Source organism: Euprymna scolopes, chromosome 21, assembly GCF_053919585.1.
Source record: "Euprymna scolopes isolate OS-2025 chromosome 21, ASM5391958v1, whole genome shotgun sequence".
NCBI lineage: Eukaryota > Metazoa > Mollusca > Cephalopoda > Sepiida > Sepiolidae > Euprymna > Euprymna scolopes.
The window spans coordinates 96,000,732-96,025,906 of record NC_136502.1 but is presented as its reverse complement, the minus strand read 5'-3'; the positions used below and the strand labels follow the sequence as shown (position 1 = coordinate 96,025,906).

Below are 25,175 nucleotides of genomic sequence, written 5' to 3'. Positions count from 1 at the left end.
TCGTTGAACTTTGACGCCTTGACAGTAAAATTTCTGGTCGAAAACCGATTAAAATTATTTTCCTATATCTCAATACTCCTCATGTCAAATTTCGAGTCTATAGACTGAAAATTGATAGAGTAGTTTGGTAGGGAAATTACACACACAGACACACACATACACAGACACACACACATACACACTCATACAGAGACAATTTCACTTTTATAGATATGTAATGTTATGGCCCTTTAGGCTGTAATCATAGCGTAGTATCTGTTAACTGTGGCAAGCGGGGTCAAGGGTCAAAACATTATTATTATTGTTATTGTATTCTTATTAATTGATTTGAGCGACGGATGGTCGCTGGATCAGTTATTATGATTAAAAGAATAAACAATTAAACTGGAGAATAAATGATTGACGTGGGAATCGCAAAAAGAATGCGAAAATAGAAAATAGATGCAAACATTCTTTTGCATTTGGATAAACAAATAACTAGATGGAAACATTAGGTTGGTCCGAGACACGTAATCAGGTGACGTAAGAGAACACGTTTTGGAGAGATTCAGAGAGTTGAGGATTGACCACCAGAGCAGACAGACATCTAGACAAGGGTGAACAGACAGCTAGGAGCGGGCTGTAAGAATAGAAAATGTAGAAACTGCAGATCCTGTGAAAACCATTTGAGACAACTGTAATAAATTTATATTACAAAAATATAAAGAGTTGTTTTAATGGTTTCACAAATAAGAACAGTTGTCTCAATTATATGGTGCTGATCGCTTCATGGTTCGTCACGGAGCAGCAGGAAGTTAAAAGAACTCTTCAAGAAAAAGGTATGAAGCATATATTATTCTTCTTACATGTGAACTGTAAAAATATCCCGTGCAATAAGTCTGATACAACATGACTCGGTTTTCACGTCAATATCATGTCCCCTGGCTAAACAACATACATACGATTTATACGTTTATTATCTGTCTGTTAAAAGAACAATATCTTACATCCACTAGATAACACATGACACGTTTTAATACATCATCTCCTCCAATACAAACCAATATACAACAGATAGATAAATAGATTTTTTCCTTTTTTTTTATCTTTCTTTTAGATATCCCCTTCTTACATTATATTTTTCTTTTTTCCTTTTGCTTCATTTTTGATATTTATTTATTTCTTTTATTGTTTTAAAATTATTTCGATTGTTATTCATTTTCTTTCATTGTATTTTTGCTATTGTTTTCTTTTGTTTTTTATTAATTTTCCTCGTTTTTTTTCCCTCATAACGTTATCCTCTTTTTCTTTTTTCGTTTTTGTTCTTTTTCTTTTTTTTCTATTTACTGTTTTTTTTCCACATCTATCTTTCCTAATCTTTCTTTCCTTCCGTCCTTTTATTTTTGTTCGCACTTTTTTCTTCTTATTACGAAATTCAAACATTTTAAAGGAAGTGAACCTTAAAAACAAAACCGTTTTTTAAACAAATTTAAAGAGTCGAGTGACAGCTTGTCGGAAATATTTTTGTTTTCGTAGATCGGAAATTCATTTCTCTGGACAATTCAGCTGAAGAATGTTCCTTGAAAATCTCCAAGGCAGATAAAGATCAAAGAATTATTTTCACACATATTGCACTTGAAAAATTTCAACAATGCATTTTTTTCGGCATTTTCTGATTTGACTTCTCCATTTTTCTTCTCTTCGTTTCATGCTTTCATTATTTAGTACTAGCAGGTAGATTTAACGTTGCCCGAGATTAAATGAAGATCAACGAATATTCCACATTCGATACATTTATCGTCATCGAAATCGGTGAAATCGCCCATTTTTTAGTTACGTCGATAGATTGTCTGATCCAGAAGGAAGCTTAAAATTTAAATTTAGTTAATGATAAACTTGAAATTCTATTACGAATAAGAACATAGAAAACATATAAGTGGCGAGACCTCTCTCCCTCCCCCCTCTCTCTCTCTCTCTCTCTCTCTCTCTCTCTCTCTCTATATATATATATATATATATATATATATATATATATATATATATATATATATATATATATGTGTGTGTGTGTAGTAAGTTATCTCTGCTGTATGTGTAAATTCGTTCTCTATGGACTCCGAAATAGCTAGGCCATTTTCGTGAAATTTCACAAAAATGTACTTGATGTGTCTAAGTGTGTTCTTAAATAGGTTTCCTTCCAGTGACGTAGTCCACATTGCACTGTAAAGAACTTACTGTTGATTTTATAAAAAATATTCTGTATAATAGCTTGAATTAATGTTAATAATTGAATTAATGTTAATAATTGAATTAATGTTAAGTAATTAAATTAATGTTAATAATTGAATTAATGTTAATAATTTAATTAATGTTAATTAATTGAATTAATGTTAATAATGTTGAATAAAATGCAAAAAGAAATCCTGGTTTAATTGTACTATAAACAAAATATTCATTTTGAACATACTGTTGGTTTTCTTATCTGCGTGTGCGATGAGAAAACTTCTCAAATGTTATGCTAACCTGCATAGAAGTGTTAACTTTGGTAAAAAATCAAACTGTTCATTCTTTAATCGCAGTTTTTCTATACTTATCGGAGGCATTCCAATACAAAGCCTATCTAAGAAAACTCCCAGACACATAAAGTATTTTGTTTGAAATTCCAAAAAATCGGGCCAGCTGTTTCGGAGTCCATAAGGAACGAACTAACACCATCACACACAAAGTGCGTTTTATATAAAAAGAAATAACTTACTACACACACATACAGGTATGTGTGCATGTACAAACACACACACGCACACACACACGCGCACACACACACACACACACACACACACACACACACACACACACACATATATATATATATATATATATATATATATATATAATACGTATTATATACGTTTGAAGCCAAAACAACGCATTATTACAAAATAAACAGATATTTATTTTGTTTGAAATTTATATTGAAATTTATAAATATATTTCGAAGCAAAACTTCATCTTCAGTATGTCTTTCTTTCTTTCTTTTTTGCCATGTTGTTGTTGGAGTAGAGAATCAGCAAGTAGAAGTCCGTTTGTTGATTTTACGGTAGTTTTTTTTTAATCTCGGAACGGTGCGTTGGTCACGCGGGATTTACGTTAAGATATTTTGTTTTATTTGTTTTTCGCTGGTTGAGTTCGAATAAAATAACATACGTATTATATAGGTGTGAAGCCAAAACAACGCATTATTACAAAATAAACAGACATTTATTTTGTTGGAAAATTATATTGAACTTCATAAATATATTATATCACAATATATATATATATATATATATATATATATATATATATATATATATATATATATATATATATATATATATATATATAGAGAGAGAGAGAGAGAGAGAGAGAGAGAGAGGGGTCCTCGTAACATATACGTTTTAATATTGATATTTGTACTAGAATTTATCACAGAATTTTATCATTAATTAAATGTTAATTTTATTATTACATATTTGTAATTTACTATTATCATTTTTTTCTGTATTGATTTGGAAAAAAAAAATTTCTTTCACAATGTCTTAAATGAAATTTCTACCACTTGACACTTCTTCCAAATAAGCACAGATTTGTAAATATCACAATTTCGAAACATCCGAAGAAAAAAAAAACCTTAAAAGTAAGAAAATCATTGTTTTTTCCGCCATTTTGCTATTTGTATTTTTGTTTCAATTTCAAAGATTTAATCCGTTTTGACCAAAAAGTTTTTATAAGTATAAGAAACGAAAGAAATGAAGTCATTTACCCGATAACGCATAACGACATAATTACGTTGATACACCGGTTCTCTTCAGATCACCGAAGTTAAGCAGTGTTGAGCCTGTTCAGTAAAAAAATGGGTGACCATTTGAGAATGCCAGGCGCTGTATGTAGGATGATGTCGAGACCTCACTACAAAAACCTAACGTCGCCATCTTCCCTAATTGGGATAAACATGCAACTGGGGACTGCTTGTGAATTTAATATTCCCTTGACAATTCTTCCTTCGAGGCAAGCCGTTTCAACCTGTCTACAGTGAATGCCATTGACATATTAGCCAATAACACACGTAACATACGTCCTTGCATTTCAGATTGATCGTTCCTGTATGTCAGTTTTTCTGTTACATTTATCGTTCTTTTCGATAGACCTTTACCATTCGAAAACTATGCGGGGTCAAAGGTTGATAAACTTCGGCGTATTTTATTTATTTAATTAATGTGCGTAGACGGGGGGGGGGGAGTCCCGCCTCACCTGGTAGTAAAATACGCGTAAATATATTTTAATTCATGCAGATTTCGTATTTATTATTACAAAGCCAATTCTCTATTGAATATTATATATTGTACTGATTTCAAAGGGGTTTTTTTAATTACTTGGGTTCCATCAGCTAGAATCGAACTCAAAAAATTTTAGGACTTCAGCCGCGTTCCCTACTGTTCGAGCTATCGACAGATAGATAGAAAATATTTTAAATTAAACTACTTCAAGGTATGACTAGAATTTACGCATGCGCAAATGGAATAGAAATATGTCGGCAGGTTGAAATGAACGTTTTTCATTTCAACTTGCTAACATACTTCTGTACACGTTATTCATTCATCCAAACAAAGATTTTACTTGTTATAAAACACCCTTAGTCTATGATTACTATTTATTGTTAATTTCAGTGTTATGTGACCAATAGTTTATCAGTTAAATATTTTCACACAGACACGCACACATGGAATTGTTTCATTTATATAGATTAACAATTTCAACCGTGAATATAAATTTATTAAGGTTTCTTTTGTTATTTGAAACCAAATGCCTTTTGTCACGCTCTATTGCATTTTCGTTTGGTATATACCTTGATTAAGTTTTTAAAGCCATGCTCTTTGCTTTGTGATGCATAATTTTGAAATAATATTTTTGTCAGACTTTAGTTTGATATAGCATATGTTCGACTGAGCTTCAATCTATGATTTCCCCCTCTCGCCAATATTTCACAAAAAAAAACACTCGTCTAACCAAAATCACTAAATCTCCCCACTCTCTATCAGTGCCTATACTTAAACGTGAAATCCATGAACAGAGCTTCTTTCCTGAACTGCTTACCAGCTGACTATAATATTGTCGTCTTCAAGTCCAATGTAAACAATACGGGACTTTCCACCATTGTCTAATGGAATGCATAATTTGACCCAGAAGTATGTGAGATGATATCGGTCAAAGGATTGAAATAATAGACAATCGGACATATTAAACATTCCAATAGAAAAAGAATGATTATATGAATAAATCGTTACAAAGAGAAAGCGGGCAGTCGGTCAGAGAGAAGCGGGGTTGTCACATTTCTTCGCCGCCCAACATCCGACCCAACCATGCACCCACCTCATGCGCTTTCATGAATGTGAAAACACCGGTAATAACTTATAATCAAAAGCTGATTTATTCGTGTGAAATAAAAGCAATATATTTTTTTATAGATCAACTCTGTTGTTGTTTTACTCGCTATTAGTGTGTATATATGTTGTATCAGCGAAAAAAGAAGTTAACAATCATATAGACTGGCAAAAACGCACTTTTTTTAAACAATCGGTCGTAGCGAATACGTAATATTAAATATTATTTCCTTTAGTCTGTCGCACTTAAATTTGACATAAAATTTTTTTTGGTCTGTCACGCTTAAATTTTAAATGGCATTTCCTTAGTCTGTCACGCAAAAATTTCCAATGCTTTTGCTTTTGCATCGATAAACGCGCAGATTGGGGAAAAAATGCGTTAATTCATGCGAAGATTGTGATTTTGATTAAAATTAATTTCGAATAATTCTTCTCTTTCATTTTGTTTCCTGGATTTGATATTATAGATAAAAGATCCCTAGAAGATTTGCAGGTTTTTATGCAAGGATTTTCTCGTGCACACTCGAGACCGGGAAGCAGGTTCGGTGCTCGGATGAGCATGAATAATAAGAAATAAAGAAAGGAAGGAAACAGATAGATAGATAGATAGATAGATAGATAGATAGATAGATAGATAGATAGATAAGGGGGGTGTAATCGAACTGTTTAATTTGTCGGGCAAATATTAATACATCATGAGCCTCAACACCTAATTATCTCCCCTTCCTTTCACTTAAAAAATAAAGGTCACCTTTAACGCTGATTGGAATTCTTTAATCCTAATTCGTTAAGAAATTGAAAAAAAAAAAGAAATTGAAAAAAGAAAGAAATTGAAAAGAAAGAAATTAAAATAAAAATAAAAAAAAATAATCAATTTTAGATTTTCATTTTTTTAATTTTCCTTCTTTTCTACTTAAAATTGAGTTTTTCTCGGTTTGTTACGCTTAAGTGAACATAACTTTAAAATGAGTAGTGGGACCTTAAGTTTTAATTTTCTGGGGGTTGCTCTTACTCTCTGGTTCATTCTGGAAATACCAATCAACATCCTATCTGGTAAAGTTGCTCTCCCCTCCCCGACTCCATGAACCCCAGCTCTTTCTATTTTTTAAAATTAATTATTCTTTTTTAACTATTCATTTTTAAAACTTGTCAACTAATATCTACAATTAAGGTAACTATTTAAGAATAGCAAGCGCTGTATTAGGGAGAACGCCAACACCTGTAAAAACTGTCATCATTTTCTATGTGATTGGGCAACGTCTGTAAATTTAATATTTCCTAGAACTTAGAAACTTTCTGTTGTGGCGTAGTTCATATCACATGACTTCCGGTCACATGGAGATATAAAAGAAGGTGCGCAGAGCATGCAGAAGAGTGCAGGTCCCAATAACATGGACTTGTACCGACACTTCCTAGAAAGTGGTAAGATGCACCAGTCCATGCATGGGCGAATAGTGGCTTTGTAGAGATATCGGATACTCAGGTGTGAGTAGTCTTCTAGGACGATAGAGGGAACCCACCTTCTTTGCAATGTCCTCAATATATTTGTTCCGGTTTATATCGCCTGTGAATTCTCGGGTATGGCGTTATTTGTCATGGATATCGGCGATTACAGATGCGTCTTGTAATTGTTAAAGGAGAGCAGCTTAGTTTTACTAGCATTAAATGTTACCATATATGTACGGCCTCATTCCACTACGCTGTTCCTGGGAGGGAGCTGGAGAGGATCGCCCAGAACCGTGGACGCTGGTGGGCTGTTGTAGATGGCCTATGCCCCTCCAGGAGCGTAAAGCTGTGATGATGATGACGATGACGATGATGATGATGATGATAATGATGATGATGATGATGACGACGACGACGCCGCCAATTTAAGAGTCACTGCCAGGTTCCGGTTTAATATACGAGAGTTGTCCCCCAAATAAGGCCTTCTAAACTTTTTCAACTAAAACATTACAGATCTACAAAGACCGGCATGGTACCATTAAAAAGAGCGACCTTTTGTGCTGCAGAATTTATTTTTCTACATAGTCACCAATATTCTCAATGCTCTTTTGCCAGCGATGAACGATAGCTGTGCATGGGCGTCCTGAGCGTGCTTTCTCACACTATGATCGTTCCAAAAGTATCCTATTTTTTTTTTAACTAAAAAAAAGTTGAAAAGCTACGAAGATGGGAATAGTACCATTAAAACGGGCGATATTTTGTGTTCTAGAATTTATTTTTCTACATAGTCACCGCCATTCTCAATGCACTTTTGCCAGGGGTTCACTGACACATCTCTACTTCTGACGCACTTCCATGACAGAGATTGCTTCTTTAGTCTCACACCGTCAATATCTGAAACAGAGAGATGAAACTTTCAGGTCACGAATACATAAGTTCAGTCATCATAACAATGGAATTTGCTATCTGCTCTGATCCATTCCTTTGCGACGGTGCCAGACAACGTGTGGGTTCGAGAGATTTGAAGTGTAACGATACAATTGAAAAGCAACAGCCACGTCACAAATTAACCTTCACATCAGTCATACAGAAAACCATATCTATGAAATATTTGAAAATATTTAAAACTGGAAATGTATAAACTGCTACGAAAATAACCAGATTCATCGATAAATAACCCAGAAACTGTTGATATGCCGTAAAAGAAAACAGCCATTGCCTCTGCAAGGTCTTTAACATAATAAAGATCGATACCATGATGAGTTAGAGTGAATGTTCGAATGTTTATAAATGTTATTAAAACCCAAGATGAAAATATTCTCTCAATATAGGCTCACTAGGTTTATTTCCCAACCGGAAGTTGTCGGTCACAGAACAATGGAATCTCAGCGTGACCTTGGTCGGATTGCTGCCATTGTGAGAGATAAGGAAACAGCCACTCCAGAGAATTATTCTGGCTATTGTCCAGGAAAAACACCAACGCTATATTTGCTGCCGCTGGGGATTGCACATTAAAAAGAAAAGAAAAGAAATAATCGACGTTAAAGAATAAATTTAGTTTTTATAAAACTGTTACAATTAATAATTAGCTCAATAAAAAAAAATCGTAAATGAAATAAAACATACGATATAAAAATAATGTGCAAAAATTTTTACTTCCTTTTTATCATATGCACGTAATTTATTATTGAATTAATTCCTACAAGAAATTAATGTGATAAAAAATGTATAACAAACTGTTTTATTTAAAATTCAATATGGCTGCTAGCATTCACCTCTGAATTCACAATTTGTTAATCCGACTGAGGATAACATCAACTGAATTCACAAGTAAATCATTTTTATATTTCTGAACTTTTTAGATGAGGATTTATTATGATTATTATTTGGATTCTTCAGACTACTGTTCTCATTTTGTGTGTTATTTTAACAACGTTTCAGTCGTTGTAACCTCCTGCCTTTTCAGGAATATCTTGTCGAACTCGGAGATGAATTTTAAGGCTCTTAAAATTCATACCAGAATTGTCCGCAAGGAGCTATGGCGTAGTGAATAAAGTACTTGGCACAATTTAGTTGTAAGCTACACTCTTATCGATGTTCAATACTCAGTGCGGGCGACACACAAAATGCAATTGTGAATTACTTAAGTCTTTTACCCAGTCATGACGGAATAAGATCGAACTATCCCCCTGGATTCAATAAAGGGTTCCGTTCGAAATCCGTACAGATTCTCGAGTCCGACAGAAAGATTCCCGAGTTTCCCGAAGAGATCCCCGAGATTCCTGAAGATAGTCGTAGGTTATATCGACCGAAACGTTTTTAAAATGACACTGAATCCAAATAATACGTATTTTACTAATTAAATCAAGATGAATACTCTTAATAAGATTTGTGTTCAGTAAATAAAATCCTTCTCTCTGTCCGGCCACACGTGTCTTATATTCCTCCTTTGAATGTTTGCAAATTCATAATCTTCTTCAACTAATAATGCAACACGCCACAAATGTGTATAGCATAGGGGTTTATATAGAATTCTATATGGGTGCCAGTATTCGATACCAACTTCTCAAACTGCATGGGAACCGTATCAACTGATTTCACAAACAATTCATTTTTTTATAAGCGAGCACTTATCACAATGATAAGTGCTAACGATTGTAGAGATGGATAGATTGATCATTGAGTGATGATCAATACTATGGGAAGATTGAAAATCCCCACCTACCACCCCCAAAACAAGCCCTAATATTCCATGAACGATGTTTATATAAGAAAAGGGGAAAGGCTAACTGTTTTTAGCGGTTAATCTATTCATCTTGAATGTTTCTCGTCTTGATGTGCAATGACTGATTAGGAAGAAAAATATATAAATTAATTTTATATTTTTTGGTACAAAATTATAATATCGCAATTAGAAAGGAAATACTTTTTATTTATTTTTTTATTTTTCTATTCATGATTAAAAGCGATAAGGAGCGAGGAGAAAAAAGTCAACTGACTGGTTTTGCCCTCACTCATGGTTTTTTTTTCACCCCTTTAATAATAATTTAAAAAAAAATCCCTTGATACAGCTCTTGACGAGTGAGGGCGAAACCGATCAGCTGTTGTTTCTCCTTTCCCCTTAACGCTTTTCAATCACGAATAGTAATAAAAAAAATAAAAATGCTCTTTCTAACTGCGATAATAAATAAATTTCTATTTCGTGGACAAATCTGAAACGAAAGAAGTAAAATAAAACTGTAATTGCATCATTTTGTTTATTAATATTTTGTTTATCAATATTTTGTTTATCAATATTTTGTTTATTCATTTTTTATTTATTAATATTTTGTTTATTAATATTTTGTTTATTAATTTTTGTTTATTAATATTTTGTTTATCAATATTTTGTTTATTAATATTTTGTTTATTAATATTTTGTTTATTAATTTTTTATTTATTAATTTTTTGTTTATTAATATTTTGTTTATCAATATTTTGTTTATTCATTTTTTATTTATTAATATTTTGTTTATTAATATTTTGTTTATTAATTTTTTGTTTATCAATATTTTGTTTATTAATATTTTGTTTATTAATTTTTTGTTTATCAATATTTTGTTTATCAATATTTTGTTTATCAATATTTTGTTTATTCATTTTTTATTTATTAATATTTTGTTTATTAATATTTTGTTTATTAATTTTTTGTTTATCAATATTTTGTTTATTAATATTTTGTTTATTAATTTTTTGTTTATCAATATTTTGTTTATCAATATTTTGTTTATCAATATTTTGTTTATTCATTTTTTTGTTTATTAATTTTTTGTTTATCAATATTTTGTTTATTCATTTTTTATTTATTAATATTTTGTTTATTAATATTTTGTTTATTAATTTTTTGTTTATCAATATTTTGTTTATTAATATTTTGTTTATTAATTTTTTGTTTATTAATATTTTGTTTATTAATATTTTGTTTATTAATTTTTTGTTTATTAATATTTTGTTTATTAATATTTTGTTTATCAATATTTTGTTTATTAATTTTTTGTTTATTAATTTTTTGTTTATCAATATTTTGTTTATTAATATTTTGTTTATTAATATTTTGTTTATTAATATTTTGTTTATTCATTTTTTATTTATTAATATTTTGTTTATTAATATTTTGTTTATTAATATTTTGTTGATTAATATTTTGTTTATCAATATTTTGTTTATTAATATTTTATTTATTAATATTTTATTTTATTAATATTTTGTTTATTAATATTTTGTTTATTAATATTTTATTTTATTAATATTTTGTTTATCAATATTTTGTTTATTAATATTTTATTTATTAATATTTTATTTTATTAATATTTTGTTTATTAATATTTTGTTTATTAATATTTTGTTTATTCATTTTTTGTTTATCAATATTTTGTTTATTAATATTTTGTTTATTAATATTTTGTTTATTAATATTTACAACAAAATAGAATTGAATGAAAGAACTGGTGCGTCAATTATATTATTTGCATAAATTGAAAAATATTATGTTTAAAATATTACGTTAAAAATATTACGTTAAAAATATTAGGCTTCTATTTTCGAATTTGGCAAGAGTTTACGATAACAATATAGGAACTTTTCTTTTTTTATACAAAGGGGTCACCACTTATAAAAACCTAGAGGCCACTCGAGGATAAGGTTTAATGTGTGTCCGGTAGTCAGAGGGACAATAGCGTAGTAACCGTTAGTCGTGGAAATTTGGTATAATTTGATTGTTTAAGAGAACGGTTCAACAAGAACTTGTTTATGTTGGACTTATAGTCAGTTGGGAAGCAGATCAACGGAACACAGTTCCACAGGCGGACAGTTCTAGGAAAGAGGCTTTTTTTCATGGAGTCCATGCTTAGTTTTTGTCACTGATAGAGAGTGGGGAAATTATTGATAGAGGTTTTAGCTAGCTGAGTGTACATTGTGAAAGTTTAGCAAGGGGAGGGGACCATAGATTAGAGCTCAGACGAGCACTTACTGTTAAAATAACGGTAGAGCGGCGTATTTTGTGTTGGAAAGCGGTTGTCAAAAAAGAAAGGGCATCACCTTCTACGTTACGAAGTCGATTTTTAATTTGTCAAGGCAGGATAGGGTACTACGAGCAGTTTCTGCCCAGATGTGACAACGGTACTCCATCCTAGGACGTACGTGGCTTTTATACAGGTAGAGTATTGCATCAGCAGTGAGTGATTTGTCTAATGATGATAGGTTGTGAATTATATTAGAAATAGGAATGCTGACCTATCAGGTTAAGATTGGTTTAGTATATTTTTGAAAATATATGTAAGTATATTTTTCTTTATCAGTCGCTAGATAATAATATATTAAAAATATCCATAGGAAATTTATAAGAAAAAAAAAAAAAAAAAAAAATAACGCGACAAACGTGATTTAACACTACAGTAGAACCCCGGGATACAGTGACCCTAGGATACGTGTTTTTTTTTTCAGGTTACGATGTGGAATACGATGTTTTTTTCGGCCCCTGGTTACAGCATTTGCTCCGCCGTACGGTGTCATTTATAATGTTATTTGGTTATATACATTTGTATTATATACTGTACTGTATTTTGTTACTAATTTTTAATGCAGTATTCGGAGTTCTACTGTATCTCTCACCGGTAACCGTCTTGTTTTTATGAATTTAAGTTTCTAAGAACGTACAATTGGTTAATGGATCTAATTAAAATTGTAGTCATAAATAATTTAGAAATAATACCCACTAGTGTTTTAGTGGATAATTGTATCGACTTTATATATATATATATATATATATATATATATATATATATATATATATATATATATATATATATATACATATATATATATATATATATATATATATACATATATATATTTAATTTATTTTCAACTAGAACTAAAAATACGAAACCTCGGAAGTGTAGAGCTAACCCCTTTCCCCCCTTTGCCAAACATAGCAACATACACCCGAAGAAGGTCGGAGATTGCAGCGACCGAAACATTGTGCAAATAACAAAACTGTTTGATTAATCCAAATAATACAAACAATCATAGTTCATCTGAAAAATTCAGAACTGTAATATTTTATTTATTTGCTAGCATTTCAGCCCGGCGTTGCCCGGATGTTTGGGGGGGGGTGTATGTTAAGCAAAAAAAAAAGTTAATTTTTTTAACTTTGACCCATATTTGACCTCTAATATGACACCTATTATGACTTTTTAACTTTGACCCCTATTATGACCCCCTTATTGTTTTGGGCTCAAATCAAGTTATTAAGTTAGATCCAAGTCCAAGGAACCTATATCTAAAATTTCAAGTGCTTAGACCCAAAATTGACGGAGGAGTTTTGGTAGAGTTCTCAAAGGTCAAATCGTTGAACTTTGACCCCTTAACAGTCAAATTTCTGGCCGAAAACGGATTACAAAGATTTTCCAAAATCTCAATACCCTGTATATCAAATTTCGAGTCTGTAGACTTAAAATTGACAGAGTTATTGCGTAGGGAAATGTACACACACACACCTTCACTTTTATAGATAGATATATTTTAAATTCTTTTATGAAAGTCACTTGATACAGTGCATGAAGCCACTTGATGTAAAGATAATAAAAGGAACGAATATGATTTTTGCAAAGACGGGACATGGTGGAGAGAAACGAAAACAAAGAAGAAGAAAGAGAAGGAAAGAGGTGGGATGAGAGAAAGGGAGTATTAAAATAGTGATCGATTTTTATTACTGTAATTCATAAAGCAATTATTGTAGACTTATCTGTACGTGAAAATATGGTGCACTTTCAGAATTTTCAAATTACAATAAATCCCATAAAAATATTTTTGCTATACAAATATGTGGTTTATTACAAAGTTTTGTTTTTTTTTAATTTATTTTGCATTTATAATTTAAATACAATTTGAGGCATATGGCCTCGAATCGCATGTATCCAACGTAATTTAAGGTCTACGAATTCTACTATTGAATAAGGCAGTAATATTGTCTTCAAAGTGGTCTATTGTATTTGGTTAATCAGCGAGACATGGACTTTACATATCCCAAAATAATCTGAATAGGGTCAAATCGCACTAACAAGATGACCAGTTGACAGGTCCATTTCATGAAATTATTCATTCATGAAATGTTTCAAAATAATTTTTTTAAAAATAAATTTGAAAAATTTGCAAACACTGCTCAGGTGTTAGTCTCTACGTGATGAATTGCCAAACCAAGCTGAACACCAAAACACGGATAGTTTTCAAATCTGCAATTAACGAAGGTAGGGTAGTCAATTAAAACTTCGCTGCATCTCAACAAGGTCGATAGCCATTAGTTGCATGCTCTCGTGTAATGAATGAATGCGTGAATGTAGGATTGCCATGAAATTCTTTAAGATAAACTAAAATGACCGAAAAATGGACTAAAATGACTTAAATAAATAAAAAGTAAATAACTTAGAATGACTTTAATGAACTTAAGGATGAATTGAATAACCTTAAGAATGACTTGAATGCTTAAAAAATAATTGGAATCCTTCAAACCAACTTAAATGATCTGGAGAATGACTTGAATAGTTTTGAGACTGACTGGTTGTAAAGTGGGTGATCATTTTACATTAAATTAATACAGAAAAGTAATCCCCCACTTTATATCACAAAGTTACAAACATAAGTACAGCATGTAGTAAGAACAGATACTACACTTTGATCTTGGCCAAAAGACCAAGAAAAGGGTATTTATTTGCTCCCCCACCGACCAAATTAGGCACAAGGCCGATTTTTAATGTAAGGAGTGAAGGGGAAATGGGGACCAACTCCCCGAGGAGTAGAGGAGCTGGATAGTGACAATTGGTATGAAGGATTGCCCCTACATTGACCAAGGTCTTATATGTGGGATTGCCCCCATATATGGTCTTTGCTTGCAGTATCTACCGTTACAGATACTACACTTTGATCTTGTCCAAAAGGCCAAGAAAAGGGTATTTATTTGCTCTCCTACCGGGCAAATTAGGCACAAGGCCGATTTTTAATGTGAGGAGTGAAGGGGAAATGGGGGCCAACTCCCCAGGGAGTAGGTTGGTTGGTTGTTTTAGTTTTACGGCATATCAACCTTTTCCAGGTTATTTAATGCCGAATCTAGTTATTTTGAGGAACGATTTTTAATGGAGTATATTTGTTTTTGAAGTCGGATTCTATTTAACCCATAGTTGGGACCCTAACAGGTACTACCACTCCAGGTCAGAGTGGACCTGCGAGCAATGGCAATAAAAGAGTGTCTCCACACTCCCCAAGAACCGCTAGGTAGGGCCTCACCATCGGATATAGTTTTAGGTCATATCCAGGACCCCAGGGAGTAGGGGAGCTGGATAGTGACAATTGGTATGAAGGGTTGCCCCTACATTGACCAAGGTCTTATATGTGGAGTTGCCCCCACATATGGTCTTTGCTTGCAGTATCTGCCGGAATTATACTACACTTTGATCTTGGCAAAAAGGCGAAAAAACCCTGTATTTATTTGCTTCCCCATCGAGCAAATTAGGCACAAGGCCGATTTTTAACGAGAGGAGTTAAGGAGAAATGGGCACTAACTCCCCGGGGATTAGGGGAGCTAGATATTGACAATTAGTATGATGGGTCTCCCCTACATTGACACAGGTCTTATATGTGGGATTGCCCCCACATATGGTCTTTGCTTGCAGTACCTGCCGGGACAGATACTACACTGTGATCTTGGCCAAAAGGCCAAGAAAGCTAAGAACAGCATCTATTAACAACAGACCTTTGATCTTAACCAAAAAGGCCAAGCACAAAAGTGTTACATACAGACAGACCGACCGACCGACCGACCGACCGACCGACCGACCGAGTGACTTATAGAGTCGCTTGCACGCGACTAAAAACAAAAAACAAAAACAAAAAAATGAAAAAGAATAAAAACACCCTGATGTCAATATTATCTTCGCGCGCGTTTTTGCGCACAGACAACAAAAGGAACCGCGTTTCTTTATAAGCTAACAACAAAAAGAAATATCATAAACCCTCCTAATACAATCGATAAACGTTCCTGTATGAAATCACCTCGATGATGTCACGCCCTTGAGCCATGTATGACAAGTTTCACAGAAATGAAACCGTACGATTCTCACGGAGTCACAACTTCAGATGGCAGGTCAAGGAGTTTGACCTTTCACTGGTGACGGACTTCGTTAATAAGAGATTGTTTTTTTTTTGTTTTTTGCTTACGTGCTCTCAAGAAGGTCATCAGGGTTTCATACTAAAATCCTAAATATCAATATCATCTTTTGATTATACTGAACTCAAGTGTCCTTATTTTCTAAATAATATGCTTTACTAATGAGTCACCGCTTATTAAGGCCAGAAGGTCATTCGAGGATAAAATTTGCTATGTTTGTATCAGGTGGACAACCCCTTGATGATTGGCAACGATGGTTGAAACTGGCCAAAATTTGATGACAATCAGTGACGTGGCAACTATTTTTGGCTCCCAGGGTGGGCGTAAGATTTGAACCCGCTGCTGGCCGTTGAAAATCCGTTAACCTTTAAAATTATAGGAAGTCTTCAAAATATTTATTTTCATGGAATTACAATCAAGAATCTAAAATCCATTTAAAAAAACTCATTCTGGTATAAAATTTCAGATTTTTTGGTAGCTTTTTATTATTTTAATTTTTTTTCTATTTTTTTTATTTTTACCCCCTCAAAATACCGCGCCCTGGCATGTGCCGCCCGGGGCGGACCGACCTCCTCACCCCCACAGACTTTGCTACTGTATCATAGTACATATGAGCGTGTGGGAGAATATCAGCAGCAACGAAGGATAGCTGGCTTGCAAAGAGATTAGCAGCAGCAGTACCCGAAAAACGCGCATATGCAAATTAGGAAGCGTGCGTGAGAAGAAAAAGAAAGAAAGAATAAAATTTACCACGTGGTTAGGGGGGGGGGCAAAGTGAGCGTCGGAATCGGGAAACTTATTGGAACCGTCCTATCACTACCTCGAAGCTTATCAAAGCTAATCCGCAAAGATAGGCATAAATTTATATTGAGATAAAATGGAGATTCAAGCTTTGGCCGTGAAAAGAAAGAAGATTGGTTTTAGATACATTAATCACAGCCACCTTTTTCCCAAATTAAACGATATGCTCCAGGTTGGAAGAGAAAGAACCGGAAAAGATCTTTATCTATTCGAAGTCTTGCCATAGAGGATTTTGTCATCTACCTAAATGTCAACGGATGAATTTAGAATGTGATTTACGAAATCATTGATCAGGAAGAATGTTTGGCCCAGACTAGATGTATAAGACACCGGCATTGATAATATGAGTTCAGACTTGTGCTCATTAATGACTTCTTTTATGAATCTAGAGAAAATTCGTTGTTTGAGAAGACTTGAGTTAACTTGTGAAAAAAGCAACTTTTGTGCTAAACCCTATCAAAGGCCTTTGGTATGTCAAGAGATATTGCTCTAGGAACGAATCCTCCTTTGAAAGGTTAACTAATCCTGTGTGATATTACAGTCAGCACATCAGGTGTTGGTCTTGTAGAAAGAAATCTATATTATTTGTCACTGAGTAACTTGTTTTGCCAAAGTGGTTTATCACAAATTCAAGCAACTTACTCGTTACACCGCACGGGAAACTCATTTGTTTGTACTGAGATGCAGAACAACGATCTCTAGTATTTTTGAATACTCGGCAGACTGGCGAAGTTTTCTAATATTATATGGAAGATTTCTCATTTAAGAAACGATTGAACAGCTTTTTAAGAATAGGAGCTGGTTCTAGTTGAAGCTTCTTTTAAGTACTATGATTGAAATGTTATGAGGACCAATTGATTTGCTGGCATCAAGGTTCTTGATAAGTTTATCGGCATTCTGGGCAGATATATAGATGTCGGTCAGAGTGTTTCAAATTATGGGCAGAAATTCAGTAGGTAGGCGACCTTGGTCGTAAAGGGTGGAATTTGATGAAACGTTTTCTTTTTATCGGATGTTAATGAAATCAGCTCTGGTACATTGATTATGTTTGTGATACAAACATTGAATTTTTTAATATGGTGAAAGAGAGGAAGAACGATAAGTGTTGATGGGATGGAAGTAGAATAGTAATTGCAGCAGGAGAATACTAAGATGACGTTTAAGTCTTTAGGAACGTTGTGGACCAGGACTGAGAAGACCTCCCCCCCCAGTAGTTTGATGCCATGGCGTATAAGGTCAGTAGCACAGGTTTTACATCAGTTTTCCTTCTTCTGTGTGGATGACCTGAGGATATCTACGGATCCATCAACACCAAGAGAGGTTATCTTGCGCATGAATTCTATACGAGGTATTTCTGCGTCCCTGCCTGGTTAGTCCATATATTAATACGATAGGGTGTGTGTTATTTTCTGTATCACGCTTACATCCGGGCCGTTTAATGTACTTCCATTTCTTATCATAAATAATTTTACCAAGAATTCTTCATAAGTTTTGGTTTCGGTTTCGATTATAACTGATGACATCCCAGTAATCTATTTTTTTTTAATAAAAAATTTTATCAGAAATTCTTTATAAGTTTTGGTTTCGGTTTCGATTATGCCTGAAAGAACTCAAGTTATATATATATATATATATATATATATATATATATATATATATATATATTATAAGTTTTTATTTCGATTTCGATTCAAGCTAATGCACCCAAGTCATATGGATATGTTTTTATTTTTGAAATCGCAACTTTAATATGTATATAAATCGATAGAACATTAAGTCTATAATAATATATACGAAATCTGCAAGAATTAAAATACCATATTTAAGCGTACTTCACGATCGGACTTTGCCGGGTGTTTGTGCTAGCTTAAATAAATACTTTTGCGGTTTTAACAAAAATAGTAACAATAATATCAGGGCGTCTCCATTTACGCTGAACATCTACAGAATGCCAACATCAATATATTACATATGAGTGAGTTCCCTGTGGAATTTCCACAAGTCCTGCTAGTTAGGATTATTACGTCAATACTTAACAAACTATCGCTGTTCTACAATAAGATAAAATGAAAGTTAAAATATGTTCCCCATTCGTTATGAATAGGAAAGAAAAAAACAGGACGAGGGGCAAAAACAGATCAGTTTTTAGTTAATTGATTTGTTTTTTTTAAATAAAGGGATAAAATAGGGTCAAGTTATATAATGTTTAATCAGTAAAATAAGAATACAAGTAGAAAAAAATGAAAATAAGTTTTACGGTTGGATTAGAATTACAAATTTTAGTTTTTATGCGAACAAGTAGACATATAAATGGTGTACGTAAAGAAAAGAAGACTAAAAGGTAAATAAAAGCAGAAACTTAAAAAAGATGAATTAAAAAACAAAAACAAATGAGTTAAACAATAGACGAAAAGAAAAAAAAGGGAGATGAATTGTTTGTGGAATTGAATGCATTAGACGATTGTTTGCGATTACAAAAGAAAATTTAACCAAGTATTGTTTGTTTCTAACTATGTAATGAATACAAGAAACGTGGCACGCAGTTTCTAAGGTAACAGGAATGCACTTGTTGAAATTGTTAACAATTACTTAATAATTGGACATCCATTTGCCGGAACAAATATTGAGGAAAAAAAACGTCCGGTTGATATTAAACAGTAGACTGAGAATGGGGATAAAGACAGAGAGAGAGAGAGAGAGAGAGAGAGAGAGAGAGAAAGAGAGAGAGAGAGAGAAAGAAAGAGAGAGAGAGACAGACAGACAGACAGACAGAGAAAGAGAGAGAGAGAAAGAGAGAGAGAGAGACTGGGTTAAAAAGATACAAAAAGTGAGGAGGAGAAAATAGATAAAGTGAAGTAGAAGAAGGGTGAAGAGAGAGAGAGAGAGAGAGAGTGAGAGGGAGAGAAAAAGGAGATGAGACAGATAGAGAAAGGAGGATGAAAAGGAAGGACAGACACGGAGGGCGAGGCAGAGAAAGTATAATAGATAAAAAAGAGAGGGGTTAAGAGAGGAAAAAAAGAGAAAAGAAAGAGAGAGGGAAGAGATAAGGAGCAAAAGAAGGAGAGGAAGATAGATAAAGGGAGAGAAGGAGAGAGTGGGGGAGAGTGAGGGATAAAGAAGGAAAGAAAGAGGGAGAGAAGAGATAATAAAAGGAGAACTAGGAGAGATTTAGAGCGAGAGAGACAGAGACGGAGAAGGGGGAAGATATGTAAATTACAGGAAAGCGAGAGTGAGAGAGAGAGAGATAGAGAGAGAGAGAGGGGGAAAAGAAAGGGAAAGATAGGAAGAGAGAAAAAAGAAAGAGGGAGGAGATGAGAGAGAATAAATGGAGGAGAATGAGAAGGAGAGTGAGAGAGAAAAGGAGTGATGTTAGGTAGAAAAGAGAAAAGCTGAAGATGGGAAAAGAGTAGAGAAAGAGAGAGTGATGAGAGAGAGGTGAGAAAGAAAGAATGAAGACGAAGAGAGAGAGAGAGTGGGTGGGTGGTAAGAGGAAGGATGAAGAGACAAGGAGAAAAGGAAGGAGACAAGAAATTCGTATTATTAGGCATATGATTAGAACGGTGAACATGAAACGATGTTTTTATTTAGACATGACTAAGCGACACAAAAAACATACCTAAAAACCATTCGTATAATCATTATGGTTGTCATTGTGTCTTTGGGAACTGTTGGTAGTGTTTTTGTACTTGCTTGCCGTAAGAGGTGGTGGTGTTGGTGGAACAGAAGAAAAGGGGCGGGGCTTCTTTATGATGTGTTGATGGAAGCGTTTACGATTGTTCTAATTTAAGCACCGTAAAATATGCCCCCCCTCCTCCTCCACTCACTACCGGGAACCATTTTCTTTCTTTTCTCAACATGTCAAATGACTAAAACAGTTTATGTTCTTTAAAGAATTTCGTCATCGTTTATTCTTTTTTAGCAATTCGTTCATTTCTTTTACCTTTCATTCATTTCCATAAATTCTTATCAGACATTTTTTTTTCTTCCATTAACGGAACAGATCTACCAAATATGTTTTATTCCATTCATCGCAATTATTGCAGAATTCTTTGAATTTTGTTTCACCGAATGATTTTACATAATAATAACTCAAGTTCAATTATTTTAATTTCTGTATTATTTCCAACATACTATCATTAGTTTGTGTTATCAGGTTGGCGCTTCTTTTAAATATTAAACGACAATCTTTCGTGCGTGAAATCATTAAGTGCGATGTAAAAGAGAAATATGTGGCAGCCATCTTGGTTTCAAAATAAAGCGAATATTTTACATAAGTTTCTCAACAAGATATTTGAACTCGGTGACTTACTAAAGGGAATTTTCTATCTCCGTAGCCCGCGAGACGCCAAAAACACGTGCCTGGGTAACGTGTTTCGTCGTCTACGACTCATCAGAGTAGCTGAATTCGAAATTGTATGTATGTATATTTTTTTATTTTTTTACACAGTGATCACCACTTATCAAGGCCCGGAAGCCACTCAGGGATAAGGGTTATTGCAAGCACATTACGTTAGTGTGGAGATTTGATGAAGTGTTTACTTAAGTGGGCGGTTCATTAGGAATTTGTTAACGTTGGACTTGAAGACATCCAAGTTGTAGTCCGGTGGGAAGCAGGCAGACGGAACAGAGTTCCACAGGCGCGCAGTTCTAAGAAAGAAGCTTTGTTCATGGAATATATATGTATATGTACATATATATATATATGTATATATATATATATATATATATATATATATAACTACTTTATTTACTCACATAAATTAATATACGAAAGTATAAATTTATGCGTAAACTGTAAGTACTTACTTCAACAATGCTCAATACGTAGGTAGAGCTAGTTAGTAAGTTATAAAATATATATGGCGATTAAGCTATGCTGAATATTCCGCGTTTCATCCACTCTAGGATTCTTATAAGCCTGAAGAATCCTAGAGTGGATGAAACGCTGAATATTCAGTGTAGCTTAATCGCCATGTATATTTTATAACTTACTACATATATATATATATATATATATATATATATATATATATTATTTACTATAATAATTGGGAGTTGCGCATACAGTGTTGTAAGACTATCTATCTATCTATTAATTTATCTATCTGTAATAAAACGTCTGTCTATCTATCTGTAATACAAGCTATCTATCTATCTATTATAAAGCGGGAGCGCGAGTATGAGAGATATATGCAAATGAGCGAGCCCAGGGCGAGATGACGTCACGGCAAGGACAAAGCAAAAAAGACTTTATAAAGATCGTGTGCGCAGGCTGAGGATCACGTTAGAGACACGTAGGTGACGTTACATGCGAGACGGAGAAGAGGGATAAACGGTCCTTTTGTTAAAACCTGAAACAGAAAGTTGAATTTCTTTCTTCTTCCTTTCTTATATTACTTGCAATGGCGGATACAACATGTTGGGTCTACATGTTAAACGCGTGTAAACATGTGTAACGTTGTATATCTATCTATCTATCTGTCATTAATTCACACGTATAAAACTAACCCGTTTCTCTACTGTTTGGGTCAGTTTTGTAACTCCATCTGGTTATACCAACTTTTGATAAAAATACTGCTTTCACTTTCATTATATATATATATATATATATTTATATATATATATATATATATATATTGTTTTTAAAATATAATTATCCACTGACACGTGTTTCGTCGTCTACGGCTCATCAGAGTGGCTGAATTCGAAACTGTATATATGTATATATATGTATATGTATACATATGCATATATATGTATATATGTGTATATATATGTATATATATGTATATATCTGTATATATATACATATATATATACATGTTATTATTATTATTTACTATAATAATTCTTAAATACTTACAGACACTAGGGTTTCATCCTTTCGGGAATCATCTGTGCAATGCAGGGTGTCACGATTAACGCCAGCCGAGAGATTCGAACCCCGGCAAGAGAAGTCATGTCTGGCCTGATTAGCAAGGACCCGAACCATTCGGCTACCGTCAACCGCGATATATATATATATATATATATATATATATATATATATATATATAGAGAGAGAGAGAGAGAGAGAGAGAGAGAGAGAGAGGGGGGGGGGGAGAGACTTGTATGTAATATACTGAGTTCGTGTAATCGAGTAAGTTTTCATATACCAGAAGTTTTAAGCCAAAAAGAGATGACCTAAAAAGCTACAAAATTATCATATTTCATAATTGAGCATTAATATACTGTGTAAGCAAAATCAAGACTTCAAAAAAGGTGTTGATAGCAACAAAAAGTGTATTTCATTTAACGTTACAATTGTTTCCATGCCCGGTCGACAATTTCAAACATTATATCGTTTGAAAATTTTCAAAAACCAGCATTTCTTCAGACTTTATGAATAAAAACACTGTGGACAATAGAACATTGTTTGGAGAGAAAGAAAAAGAAAGAAAAATTCCCTTAACGGAAAAAGAAGCATGTGAGAAACATTTAACCTTGAGGTAACCTCCGTGGAAAGTCCATTTAAATATATAATATACGTTATGATTATTTGAAAAAGAAAACCGGGAATTTATAAAATAATGTTAATCAACGTTTCGTCCCTATTTAAAGATTTAAAGAGAAAAAAGATGAGACCAATCAAATTACAAAAACGTTTCTGCAGTTTATCTGGAACGTTCAAATAGGACAGAGATTCACCAGCCCAAATGTGGCAACAATACTCCGTCCATGGTCTGATCTTAGCAACAGATTTTGTGTAAGTCTTCCATTTCAGGCCAGGAGTGAAGGTCAGTCCTAGGAGTAGTGTTGGAACGATTGATTAGAACCGGAATCGGGAAACAGAAAAATTTTAACTTTAGAAGGTATCGGAATCGTTATCAGTATCAGAAAAATATTGTGCCGATTTTCTGAAAAAAAATTTATTTTAATTGTCTTTCTATTTGATTTTGTTTAAAGTAAAATTATTCCACTGCTGGTAGTAATGATAAAATAATAAATATTTATTGATTTTTAAACAAACAGTAAAGATAAAAACTATAGATCACTCCTCTCCCCCACCACACACACAAATGTATTTTTACGCCCGAGAAAATATCTGCATATTTAACGTGAGATAGAGATTGTTTCCGGTGTGAGAATGTGTCTAGAGCGATATAGAGAAGCGATTTTACGAAAAGCAGAAAGAGCAATGGATTTAATCTATGAACTCCAAGAAAGATTTGATGAGAAAGAAAGACCAAGAAATTTTAGAGTCTATTTCTCTCCGAGAGCAGAGACACCTGTGAGAACCCCAGGAAGAAAAGGGGAACGAATACGATAGAAAGGCACGAAGTGAGTCTTTACTGGATCAAATGAAACGATATTTAAACGCTACTTCCTGTCATGATTCGAGTTCTCTTTAAATCCACTAATGTTGCGATTTAATGAAGTTTTTATGCATTTTTTTGTATTCTTTTGTATTAATTTCCATAATTTATTGGTCTATACAATTTTCTTATTAAAGTCTATTTTTCCCCCGAAATCATTTTAGTTGATAATTTTTCAAAATTAAAATTAATTACATTCGCCACAAAAATTCTTGTATCAATAAGAATATCATTTCTTTTTTCTTTTTCTTTTCGGTTTCATTAAAATAATTTTTGGTTATCTTTTCAATTACTGTTTCCACTTCACTTCCGGTTGCTCCTCTTCATGTGAAGAAGCTTTTTTTTTTTTCATAATAGTTATTTAGAAAAGCATTTCTTAACATGGGGAGGGGGGCCTTCTTTTACCTATTCTGTACTTTCACCTAAAAATTTAATAAACAAATATACCATAAAAAACTCAATTATAAACGAAGAAGCAACCGGAAATGAAGCGGAAGCTATAATCGAAAAGATAACCTAATTTTCTAGTGTAACCATGCATGAAATAGTTTCTATTTCATTTAAATGTACAGAAATAGGGAAAAAATAGTTCATGAGAAAATTAATTTACAAATTGATTTAAGTGTAGTAATTCATATACAGGGTGTTGTTTTTAGAAGCGGCGAATTTAAAATTGACAACTCTATTTTCTTTAATTGCACATTTGGCAACTATTGGATATTTTCAATTCAGATTGGTTTGGCAATTCATCATGGGGAGATTGACACCGTACAGCGTTTGCAAATTGCAAATGATATGGCCAATTTAATGAAACATTTCATGAGCAAATAATTTCACTGGACATCTCATTGGTGACATTTAACCTCATTAGATTATTTTCTTTAGGGGTATGCCCCACGTCTATGCTGATAAACAAGGCACAATAGACCACTTGGAAGACAACATTCGATGCATTATTGCCGAAATACAGTCGAA

At 33.1% G+C, this 25,175-nt stretch overlaps 1 protein-coding gene and 1 pseudogene across 2 annotated transcripts in view; one reads left to right on the top strand and one right to left on the bottom strand.

Annotated features, from left to right (window-relative positions):
* Positions 1-25,175, top strand: part of LOC145242608 (serine/threonine-protein kinase DCLK2-like) — a 216,745-nt gene that overhangs the window by 52,597 nt on the left and 138,973 nt on the right. The window contains exon 1 of one of the 2 annotated variants that reach the window (XM_080105721.1): positions 692-818. The exons of the other annotated variant lie outside the window; for it this stretch is intronic. The gene's annotated coding sequence lies outside the window, so the exon portion shown is untranslated. Of the gene's footprint in view, positions 1-691; positions 819-25,175 lie in introns of those variants that run through there. 2 annotated transcript variants of the gene reach the window in all.
* Positions 14,449-14,586, bottom strand: LOC145243228 (U2 spliceosomal RNA; annotated as a pseudogene).